This window comes from Sitophilus oryzae, unplaced genomic scaffold, assembly GCF_002938485.1.
Source record: "Sitophilus oryzae breed Bouriz unplaced genomic scaffold, Soryzae_2.0 scaffold_1508_pilon_pilon, whole genome shotgun sequence".
NCBI lineage: Eukaryota > Metazoa > Arthropoda > Insecta > Coleoptera > Curculionidae > Sitophilus > Sitophilus oryzae.
The window spans coordinates 3,321,132-3,333,856 of NW_022146179.1; the positions used below are offsets into that span (position 1 = coordinate 3,321,132).

At 33.0% G+C, this 12,725-nt stretch overlaps 1 long non-coding RNA gene across 1 annotated transcript; it reads right to left on the reverse strand.

Moving 5' to 3' along the window:
* Positions 1–254: 254 nt before the first annotated feature.
* Positions 255–11,541, reverse strand: LOC115878316. Its single transcript, XR_004049494.1, has 3 exons — positions 11,531–11,541; positions 10,946–10,951; positions 255–614 (listed from the first exon to the last, which is right to left on the reverse strand). It is a non-coding gene; the product is annotated as an uncharacterized LOC115878316 (long non-coding RNA).
* Positions 11,542–12,725: the final 1,184 nt, after the last annotated feature.

Here is a 12,725-nt window from a genome sequence, read left to right on the forward strand (position 1 = left end):
AGTAATAAAATAAGTAATAAGTAAAATGGGGTATAATTAAAAATGTATATATGAAAAATATAAATTATATATTTATGAAACAATCTATGGTCGGTATTTCTGAAAAACTGAAAAACTTTTGAAGACTTTTTTTTTTATCTTTCCACATAAAATGTCTTGAATATACCTGTATATACTTGATATATTTTTTTTATTACATAATAAACAATGAAATTATTAAATTACTGTTCGACTTTTGGTTTAATATTTTTAATTAAAAAGCTCAACAAAATATTTCAAAGCACAATAAAAATCATGTTTGAAAACCACCGTTCCACGTTTCGGCTTGATCAAGAAGTTTAATGAGAATAAAATAACACATAACTCTAGAAATTTTATTCCTCAAGAGGACCATAGATGGATATTTATTTAACTTTTAATTTTAACAATAAAATTTTACTTTTTACGTGAAAAACTGTCTGTTTGTGCCGAGGTTCGCATCCATCTTCTTTCGCAAGCGAAATCGACTCTTATCAACCGACTACGGTAGCGCCCTCTCTTCGAGACCTCTTGAACCACGAGGCGATTCATATCACCGAAATCCGAAATCGAAAAATCCGAACAATTACTTTAAACTCAAATCTGTCTCCATGGCAACAATTTTTACTGTATAAAAATACTACCTTAGAATTTATCTCGTAATTACCTAATTTATCTCGATTTTTTTTTCTAGCCATTTTTAAAATGCCTTTTAGAAGAGATTTGTTCAGATAATGTGTTGGCTCACTACCTTTTCCTGTTATCTTCCGGAGTCTGTAACTTGCAGGGGTGATATGACCCTTCTTTCCAGCACTCCATTTTTTTCCGCTAATATCTTCGAGCACTAGAACTAGCAGAATGATCCCTCCGGTTTTCTTTTCGCGCTTCGCCGATCCGACGTCGGTATCCGAAAACCGACGGCGACGGGTACCCGTATCTGAGACGACCGAATAGATCCTCGAAACCGACGCGACGCGACGCCTTTACTAAACGATAGTCTCAAAGGTCAAAGTCAAGTCAATAGTCGTCAGTAAGTCAGAAATACGCCGTTACGGCCTAAGAACGCTGGATTAAACTCATCGCCACTTCTGATGTAATCGGGAGATTAATGTATTTAACAGAAATTGATATTTAAAATATAATTCTAACTAGCTTGACAAACAATGTCTTCTCTCTGGGCCGAAATCAACAAACTCTGACATTCAACTGTTTCCAAAGCCTACTACTCCGCTACTCGCCAACATCAGCGGACACGGGGTGCAGGCACGGCGTGAAAATGACTGCCTATCATAAGGATCATAGGCGTCGATAACACATATCAATTTATTGTTTTCAAATTAATTATGCTTTTACTATACGATTCTAGAATATGGAACATTTTAAAAAATTCTTTACAAATATAAAGTTAAAATATTTTTTTGTTTGCTCGCCTAAACCTGGCATAAAAACAAAATATTTACAAAACGTAAAATGGCGTATCACTCACTTTATTTATCATTTAATTGTTTAAAAAATGCGAATACAATTTTTTTTTATTGACAAATTAACCATATAACGGTCCACTCTATCGCGTATTTAAAATTATTTGACAGTGTTCTCTTTCTATTTCACTATCTTTTTAAATATAATATGAGTGATAATTTTTGGACAGAAGTATTTGTTGAAACCCATTGATAGAAAATCGTATATTGTTTTATTAGGAGTAAAAATGACACTTTTTGCGGCGAGGCTGAGCGTTTGACTGACATAAGCCGAGGGGGCATAAAAAGTAATTTTTACTCCGAATAGAACATGCTATTTTTTTCAAACGCCACAAATCATTTTTTAAACAATTTCAAACGTTCCAAATAATATAAAAAGATTTAAAAGCCATACTTTGTATGTAATTTGTAAAATCGTTATTTTTGGGGCTTACTCAACCGGGTCTCACAATGCAAATTCACCTCAAATATCCATTTAGTTGGTCATTGGCAAGCACTCTCTCATTGTACATGAAAATAACAAAACAAACATTTACTGATCTGGATAAAATTGATAGTTAAATAGTAAGACTCACCCGGGGGTACTCCGCCCCCTAGCCACTGACATCACTGACATTCTATTCAATATATCCCATTCCATATCTTCCATCTAATTCAAATATTATTCGGATCTATTGGTTAATAATCTTCAACAACTAGCTAGTGTCACCTGAAATAGTATAGGGGCTTCCCGCGGACGCAAATCTGTCGTTAAACAGATTCGCATCCCAATCGATGGGGTTAATTGGGGTCCTCACACAACGCCCCAGCGGTGTCAATCGAGAAGCAAGAGAGACCTCAAACTCTCAAGACCATCCTCGAAGGAACGACGTCACAAGAGGTTTTCTACTTCCATAGTCAAAAGACTCGCTACTTCCAATGTCAGCTCTGTGACAAAACACAACACTACACAGCCGGCCGGCCTATCAACGACTGACTGGCCTGCCGAGCTAAGCCTCCTCTTACATCACAATTTTACCTGATCACAAATATTTACATCGCTTGCCAATGAATCATACTGTTTTCTCTAATCGACTTTCAAATAGAGTGTTTTAGCATTACCAAATAAATAAATAGAGAGTTTCCGAAGGAATGCATATTGTTTATTAGAATAGTGAATAAATAAAAGCATTATTATGACGAACTTATTTTCCAAGTTTTACAAATTATATATCGAGAAAAATATTTTTGTACTTTTATGCTTAGGCCATAGCTTAGGCGTAAAAATGCTTTACTTCTATGCCTAAAAATTATTATAGAACTTCCGGTCTGACAGTCGCAATCGTCGTGATAGCATCGTGCTTCTTATGGCTGACAGTTTGGTGGTCCAAATCTATAGAAATATTAGTAATCAATAAAGTTAGATATTTCAGAAGATTTAGAAGGGAAAGTGTTAATTACAGTCCTGTTTAGTAAATATTTTCACGTGAAAGAATAGTAGTCTAAGAGCTAGCAACGTTTTCGAGAAAGGATTTTAAGACGTCCGGCTCTTTGATATATCTTTTACTATGCTCTCTGGAACAGTATGCCGGTACCCGTTGCGTTCACTACTGCGCATCGCAGAAAGTTCCTATTTTTTTTTAATTTAGTCCTCTAAATTCTAGTATTGAATATAAATCGAACATATCTCCATAGCGCAGTGCGTAGAGTTTCAGACTACGAACCGAGGATTCATAGTTCGAATTCGGGCCAGGGCAAAGACTTTTTTATTTTATTTTCGTTTTTTCGACGTAGTACGTCGTGTGCTAAAAGTTGTTTTTCATGCCGATTCGCGATATTTTGGGGTTAGAGTTAAAAATATTCGTCGTCAAATATTACTATATTCAACCATCAGGAAACCAAAATGAATGATGTATGAATTAGAAATGGAATATATTACGCTCCATTAAGAAATAACTAGGTCAAATTGCCAACAAATCTGCAAAGTTTTGAGATGTCGGCAATTGAAATTCATTAACGAAGATTAGTTTACTGTTGAAAGTGACCATGATACTTCGAAATATTGCAAAACCCCTTTTTTATTTCCTAGTTTTAATTTTAAAATTATAGTTTACTTGGTTAACCTAACTTTTTTTTTTGTTTAAGTTTGAGACAAATATACGAAATCTATCAGGAAAATTAGCTTACAACTCTAACAGATACAGTTTTTTAACGAAATTCGCAGTATTTTGTGGTTTCTGATATTTTATTCGATTCGTCCACAACGCACGAAAAGATAAATCGTATTAAAATGGCGGAGTTGCTTAAGGCAACCTTTAAAATACCAATATAGTGCATAAGGTGCGGTAACCGACCTTTGGGTCACCTATGCCAACCTTTGGTTCAGAAATTGACACCTGCTTTGACGAAGTAGGACCTCTGAACCCTACCGATATCTAGGAGGTAAATAAGAAAATTCCTTCTTACGGTGCTCTTTTTTACCAAGGAAAAATAAAATAAAGAAGAAAGCTGGGTCATCCTTTGGTGGTGGTGGTTACATACTCGTTAATAAGATCGCTGACACTAGATCAGTATTTCTATTTATTTATTGTTAAAAAAAGCCGTACAGAAAGTATTGCTGATCTTACCACTCCACGTGCATCAATCCGCAGCCCTTTTATACCACAAGATGATAATCCTTTCAAAAGCTAGTTTACAGCTGAATGGGATATATTATTTTGTACACTCCACTGACTTAAAAATGTTTTTATTTTTTGGTCGAAAGGACGTCAGGATGAATTTCGGTTGACTGCTATTCTGGAGGATCATTATTCTCATAGTATTTCTCTGTTGTATAGGCTTCAGGTGTACTCTTATTTATTTCTATAGTATCCATTGATGATAAGCTACCACTAGTAGTACATTGCGAGGATGTGGATGACGAACCTAAATTCGTTATTTCCACTTCATTTTTCGGACACTGACTTGCTCGCTGACTTTCTTCTAAATACTTTTTCCTTTTTCTATAAAAAGTTGTAGAGTATTTATATACTTTTTTCCTATACATCTTCTTTTTGCTTTACACAGTAAGTACCACAGAAAAAATACCTAACCAATTGCTCTGTGTGTGACAGTACAGTACAGAATTTTTTGAGGTTAGGTGTAGATAGTTCCGCTTCCACAACAAAAGTCGATATCGTCGCGCTCGTCGCCGTAATCCAACGTAGTAATCCAACGTAGTAATCCAACGTAGTAATTGGTTATTATAATTTTGAAGTTGCTTTGGGTCGTTTAATGAAACGTTGTATTACGTTGTAGTTAGTATGTACTTACAATCGTAATTTAAAAGCACGTTGGACAACGTTGTACTACGTTTGTTATTCTGTAGTACAATAAACATGCCTTCTGGCGACGTAATGACAACGGTATAAAACCCCACTTCTAACAACGTTGTGCCCTACAACGTTTACCAACGTTGTTAAGGGTCAAAATATACAACTGTTTAAGTGCAACGTCGTAGCGACGTTTTGGCTACGTAATTTGAGGTGTGGGTATGCATAGGGCAGGGAAAAGTACCAATTTCAACATTGCACGTAGTCAAAACTAGTCGGAAGTCGGAATTTTGTTGCTTGGGGGATTTATACCGGGGTAAATCAAAACTTAGTTTTTTGCCATAAATTCAAAACACCCTGTGGAAAAAATGGGACTGGCATTTTGTGCAAAAATTAATCATTTTGTTAAGCTTTGGTTTGTTTTGATCCTATTAGTTATAACAACCGAAAAATATTCGGATTATTTAAATTTATTGTTAAAAAAAAGAACAAACTCAACATTCAATCATTACTCCGTATTTTTTTATATATTATGTAATAAATGTAAGTTACTTTTTCGTTACAATAAAGTTATTTTTAAGAAAAATACTATATGTTTTTCAATATGGATAATAATATACTTAGATAACAGTAATTTGTTAATTTAATTGCTTAATAATATTTTCAATGTTAGCTTATATATTTACCTATATCCCTTTTATAATTTTACACTCGAATAATTTGCAGCAAAGCAGAGTTCGGATCAGAGTTGCATTACTGAACTAATGTATAGCTTTTACATCGCCAAACCTGCATTAACTAATTACAAATTTAGGTGAGCATATAAAGGTAACATCTATGGTATTGTTAACATAATTAGAAAAGATAGATTTACTTTCTGTATACTTTCACTAAAGTGCCATCTAACATTTTTTTGAATTTTTTAGATAATTACATTGTCGTATAATATATCGGGTAACAACACAATCGTACACAATATGGGTTATCACTGGAATATTTTTCAAAAAAAACATGTGCGCAACTGACTTTTTTCTTTTGATATCACACAATTTTGTTATAAGGCCGTTTAATGCCAATTAAATGTTATCTCTTCATATTTTGTAGAATTCGGCCTCCTTGATGACATAAACGCAATTTTATTAATCACAATTAATAAAATTAAAATAAAATGTAAAATTATATATTTTACCTAATTTATTATTAAATATTATTACTATTAATTATTATTACTATTAGTCCAATCTACAGCAATTTGAATTAAAAAAATAATAGTATTTAAGAGAATTACAAAAAAAATTGAAAAGTTTTAACATCCTGTAACTCGAAAACTATGCATTTCCATACTCATGTTTATAGGAACTTTTTTTCGTATCTTTTGATGATAAATCAATGGGTAATTATTTAAAACTTTTGCAAGTTAATGATATTATTATTTTTTAAAGATTATTGCTTAGACTTGGATCAAGGTAAATTAATAAAATTGCGTTTATGTGATCAAGGAGGCCGAAATCGACAAAATATCAAGAGACAACTTTAATCGGCATTAAACTCTTTACACTATTTCGCTAACAAGAGAAAAAAAGTCAGTAGCGTACATGCTTTTTAAAGAAAAATTTTCCAGTGATAACCCATATACACGTCCGTGGTGAATATGTTGACACTTTTTTAGCTATAAAATATGTCACATTTATTGTAACTTTTACCCACAAAACTTCATTCGAAACGCTAAAAGTACTTGGAAGAAAATTATAATAAATCGAAAAAATATTAAGATTTTAACACCCTGTAGCTACAAAACAAAGCGGAATTGGACCTATGTTGATATGAAAAATAAATCTTATTTTTACGTGAGGAATCTCTCCACGAGAGTTGTATTATGTTTTTTGAAACACCCTGTATGTACTTGATATGTGATATACGCGTCGATATTAGTTTTGTGACTTTTGTTAACATTTTAATACGTTTTTTCCACATTAGTATACCACCGCATGCACCATAGGCGTAGTCCAAGCATTTATCAAAAATACAAATATCCCTTCAAGCAGCTATATTAAGAAAAATATGTGCCACGGCACTGTTTTGGAAGTATGGCAACGATTTGGTCTCGTGTGTTATTAGTCCTTGTCTTCTTTAGTCATTGGTCTTATATTTTATGCATTTGTATGAAAGTAATTAAACATTATAATACAGAAACTTTCCTCATATCGTTGACTGATTCCCCATTCGCCTACGAACAACTTTCCGAGTAAGTTTCGTCGACGGCTGATCCCGTGACAAATCATAATGTTGCGTGCAGCGACACAACCGAGCCGACCCAAGTTTTCCGAAGGAAATTCGGGAAAGCCGCCACAAGAGCTTTCGCCGATTTCCGTGCCGATCGTCTTTGTTGTTTTGTTGTTTTCCGTGGCGGCGACGACATGGAACTACACGAAACCCTGGCCGAATCGGCTCACTTAAAACTTTAATTTCTGGTCGCAAAACGCGACAACAATTAGTGAGAAGTCGAGCTGTAATTTTATCAGACAACTTTTTCTCCTCTAAGCAAAAACTTGGCTTAATTTTTGTGTTGTTAGTTTTTGTTTTTTTACAGCGGCGAAGCTTCCATCGATGCGGGTGATGAGTAGCATCCCTTCAAACTATTGTAAAACGTTTTTATTTAAAAAAATCACTGAGATCTCCTATAATAAATTAAAATTCTGAGCATATTTATTCAAATAATTACAACATTTTGTTGATGTCAACAAATGAGTCATCAGCTGGTTATCAGCGACAATTTTAGCGACTTTTAATAGTTTGTGTGTAGTGAACTTTATAATATAAACTTTAATACAATGGTGATTAGTTGTTCAATTTTCAGGTGTAGGCGCAGCGATAATAAAGAGACAGGAGTTACGTTTCATAGGTAAATAAAAAGCCCACTCCAACTTTTTAGTGTTTATTATTGAAATCGATAATTATTTTTCTGATATTATATGTACTTGATATGTGCTATACGTCGATACTAGTTTTGTACCTTTTGTTAACATTTTAATACGTTTTTTTCGTAATTCATTAGTATGATACCACCGCATATACCATAGCCGTAGCCAAAACATTTATCAACAATATAAATATCGCTTCAAGCAGCTATGTTAGGCAAATATGTGCCACGGCACTGTTTGGAAGTATGGTAACAATTTGGTCTCGTGTGTTATTAGTCCTTGTCTTCTTTAGTCATTGGTCTTATATTTTATGCATTTCTATGAAAGTAATTAAACATTATAATACATAAACTTTCCTCATATCGTTGACTGATTCCCCATTCGCCTACGAACAACTTTCCGGGTAAGTTTCGTCGACGGCTGATCCCGTGACAAATCATAATGTTGCGTGCAGCGACACGACCGAGCCGACACAAGTTTTCCGAAGGAAATTCGGGAAAGCCGCCACAAGAGCTTTCGTCGATTTCCGTGCTGATCGTCTTTGTTGTTTTGTTGTTTTCCGTGGTGGCAGCGACTTGGAACTACATGAAACCCTGGCCGAATAGGCTCACTTAAAACTTTAATTTCTGGTCGCAAAACGCGACAACAATTAGTGGGAATTGCGACGACGCACGGTCGAGCTGTAATTTTATTAGAAAAGTTTTTCTACTCTAAGCAAAAACTTGGCTTAATTTTTCTCTTGTAAATTTTTGTATTTTTACAGCAGCGGTTAGTTTTTGTATTTCTACATTGATGCGGGTATTCGGTCGACAAATTTATCCATCAAAATTATAAATTCTCGAAAATAAATACATCATACTTCGGATTTTTTATTACTGATTTTGAACCATCCTTGAACTATGACACGCATGCCCAGAAGGAAATATTTCGCTATTTTCTAGGACGGACTTTTAGGACGACGCGACGGTTCAGAATCAGTAAAAAAAACGAACAAAGTTCTATTGATTGACAATGAATCAGAATATTATATTAGTATTACTAAAACTGACGGTTTTCGTTAATTTTAAATTACTTTGGGAAGGCCAAATAATTTTGTTGGGGATTCCTAAAGTAAAATATATATAAAGTAAAGTTGAATATTCGCTGTCAATTTAAAATAATTATAATTATCATAGATAGATGGATAGATATACAGGGTGAGTCTTAAATAAGTGCAAATATTTTTAGGGCTGGTAGATCTCGATAAAAGAAACATATTTTCTCTTTACCATTTTTCAGATAAGTCCAAAATAACCGAGTTATTTAAGTTTGAAAATTAAAAAAAAAATTGATTTTTTTTGAAAAAATTTTGAGAGTAACCGTAATCATAGAGTAAAACCGTAATTATGGTAATATCAGAGATTAAGAAATTATACCATGGGAGTTCTAAAAAGTTTTCAAAAAATATACAGGAAAATTTAAAAGAAAATGCATGATTTTCAACATCTTTTTTTGCGAAAAAAGAACCTCATAGACGAGTTCCTGGGGTCTAAATATACCAACTCTGAAAATATTTGCACTTATTTAAGACTCACCCTGTATAAACTATCTAAAAATTTTAGAGCCCCCACAGACTCTCAGTTTAACAGAGATAAACCGTGCTGGCCAGATTGCGCATGTTAAATCTACCAAAAAGTTTTATCTACCATACATTTTATTTGCCATACAAGGGAAAAACAAGAGTAGTCTTCGCGTAATTGCATTTTTCTCTGTTTGAAAAATATGTTATCGATATATTAAAAGAAGGCCCTTTACTAGTTCGGTGACAGAATGACCTAACTTCAAAACAACACTTACGAATAATATTGTAAACATTTTTTATAATAATTGTTCAAAGTTTAGTAGTAGCACTAAAACCTAAAAGTATACTGGATAGGGTTTTATTTTTACCAATACGATTCACGCAGTATAGCAATAAAACTACCATAACAATCTCAGCTCCAGTTAAAATGGATAAATCTATATTTGCCTGTGTAGTCTTTATTTGAAATAACTAAATAAATGTTTTTAAATATGTATGTGATTATTAAATTGGTGCTAAGCAAATAAAAATCTGTTTTTCGATATTAATTTATATATTTTCAAATAAATTGCACTTATAACAGTTTAATGGAGTTTTTTAAAGCCAGTTATTTTATTTACAGTATTTTAAATACTCTACAGTTATTTAGAGTATTTTAAAAACTTGAAATCATGTGGACGTAATCTCATAATATTCTACCCAACTCAATATTACGTCTAACATGAGTTTCAAATATATAGGGCCCTAATCGTTCCTAAAAGTAATATTTTTTTTTAAATTGATATACCATATTGTAAACTATTTAATATTTCGGTCACTTAAAAAGTTAATTTGTATTGAATAAATGCCTAAAATTAAAGCAAATTTGGGCTATTATCCTTGATGAGCATACTCTGTGTATGCAAATACTTCCTCCAGATTTTGGGTTCAACCTATTTATTCTCAAATCCTGAAACATTTATATATAAAAAGTAGGTAACTAATTATAATTAACTTTACTCATAGAATTACTTCAATTACAATTAACCTCTATTGGCATAATTTTCCAGGACAAATAATTAACTTCCCAACAGTTTTTAAATGATGTGCAATACTTCCTCACGATGTGAAAAGAAATTCTTTTCTTTAGCCCACAAAGGACAAAAGATATGTTTTCTTATTTCCAGATTAGTTCAGGATTCTCATGTCCGTTCAAAGACTATGAACATGAAAATTATATACCACAAACATTGCAAACTAAAAACGTAATAAACAATTTTATATCGAATATACAAATCAATTCAGTGTTCTTACCTATTATCGTCTAAATCAATGTAAATAGATAATTAATATTTTGAATTTTTATCTTTTATTGTTAAATATTTTTTTGGAACTGCTGGTTTTAGTAATTATTAAATTAAACGAACCAAAAAGTTTGAAATAAAACACAATTCTCAACCATAACCCTATAAAATATTCAAAATAACGCGTATCTCCTGTCAATTTACGTAGGTACCGAACATCATAAAATAATTAACTAGAAAGAAGTGTCAACTCTGTGTTAAATCATGCACTTTTAACGTAAATTAGTTAAGGTATAAGCATGACTTACAGTAATTAGTAAATAAACACACGTATTCGCAGACTTCAAGGACAGAAAACGGACACAGGAACATGAAAGCGGGAGCCTTATACAAAAACCTGAAAACAGAAAAACAATTTTTTATACTAAAAATAACAATGTAAAAATATCAATAGGTATAAAATATAAATATACTGTTTAAAAAAAGCGTCCATTATTCCCAAAGAGACCTGGTTTATAAATCAAAAAGAAGCAAAAAGAGACTTTTAGTCGGATAACATAATCAGATTGAGTCCGATTTATTGCATTATTGACAATAAATCGCACATACTAGAGATAACTAATATTGGCTATAGTTAAAAATGATCTTACCTTGCTGTAAATTGTTTCCATTTTCAAAAAAATCGCCGATCAAAGAGATTATAATACCATTTTCTTGCATCTAAAAAATGTAAAAACAGTGTTTATTTACTACCTATTTTTCATATACATGGGACATACCTACTACTGCAGAAACGTCATTTCCTCCAGGATTCTTCATGTAATATATATTTTATATACTTTATTACCTTTATATTTATAAATTTCAGCCGAAATATTAAATTGAACTTCCAAAACGAAACTAAACGGAATGAATTAAAATGGCGTCGAATATTTCCTAATTTGTTCTAGAACAAATCTGAAGTTGTCTCTGAAACTGAAATCTGTCAATTCTAAACTGTGAAGTTAGACAATAGTTAGACAAAAACAATGCTGTCCTTGTCTAGGCGGCCATACTTGTCGTGAGGAGAATGACAGGAATGACACTAATGACTGTTTCCAATTTTCCTATTTCACTGTCACCCCCCTGCCGAACATCATCGATACCGAACGATCTACGTCTCCGATTACTTCTTTGTTCTGATTGGACCGTTGGTTACGTATTTTACAGTTTCCTATTTTTAGTCCCCAAAATAGCTTTGGCGTGATGATTCGTGTGACGCTTGCTGCCTTATATTTTTACCCCCATCGCGCGTAAAGAAGTTTCACTTCAAATACTTTACTGTGTTTGTAAAATTTGAATTGGAATTACTTATTACATCCCCTTGTATTGACGGCACGCTACGCCGCTGGCCGTATAACAAAGTCTATCTCTTGTGATAGAAAATAATTGCGAGTGGTAAGGCAATCATACCTTACACGATAAATGACACTAATAATTACCGGAGTACTATACTGGCAACGAAAGAACCGTTTATAAAACAATTTCCGATACGAAAAACGACTGATTACGTAAACGAATGGAATCATTTCCTGCCACGTACGTCACGTTTCTAAAGCTGGAAATAGAGGCGAAAGGCGGCCCTATGGTTTGCGCGAAAATCCGGACCGTCACGCTAGGAAATTAGAGGTAATCTGTTTGCTGTCGTCTGTTTAATATGATAATATTTTATTTACCGAATTTTGATGATGATTCGGGAGGGGGAGATTTTGCCCGCCATTTGTCTTGGTTTGCTCAAGCCGAGGTTGAACTTGACAAGGTCATAGACCATAATATTATATACTAAGTAGACACTCTCTTGTTAAGGTGATTACTTGGAAATTCATCCTGAGGACCCTTTCCTTTAAATTGATAAAATTAGAGAAATGTTCAATATAACATAGATTAAATCGGCTTAATCCAATACAAATTTTTCAGATCTACATATATATCAGTATACTATGTTTTTTTTTCTCAGGTAATATTTCGACAGACGATGATAGACAAAAAAAACAGATTACGTCCATACCAATACATTTATTTAACTAAAAAAAGTTTCTAATATTTTCTAAGTTAACTTAGAGTCATCTCTGGTTGCTTTTAACCAGTTTTATAGGTCTATTTCAAAAATGACAGATCATGTTCCAATATTA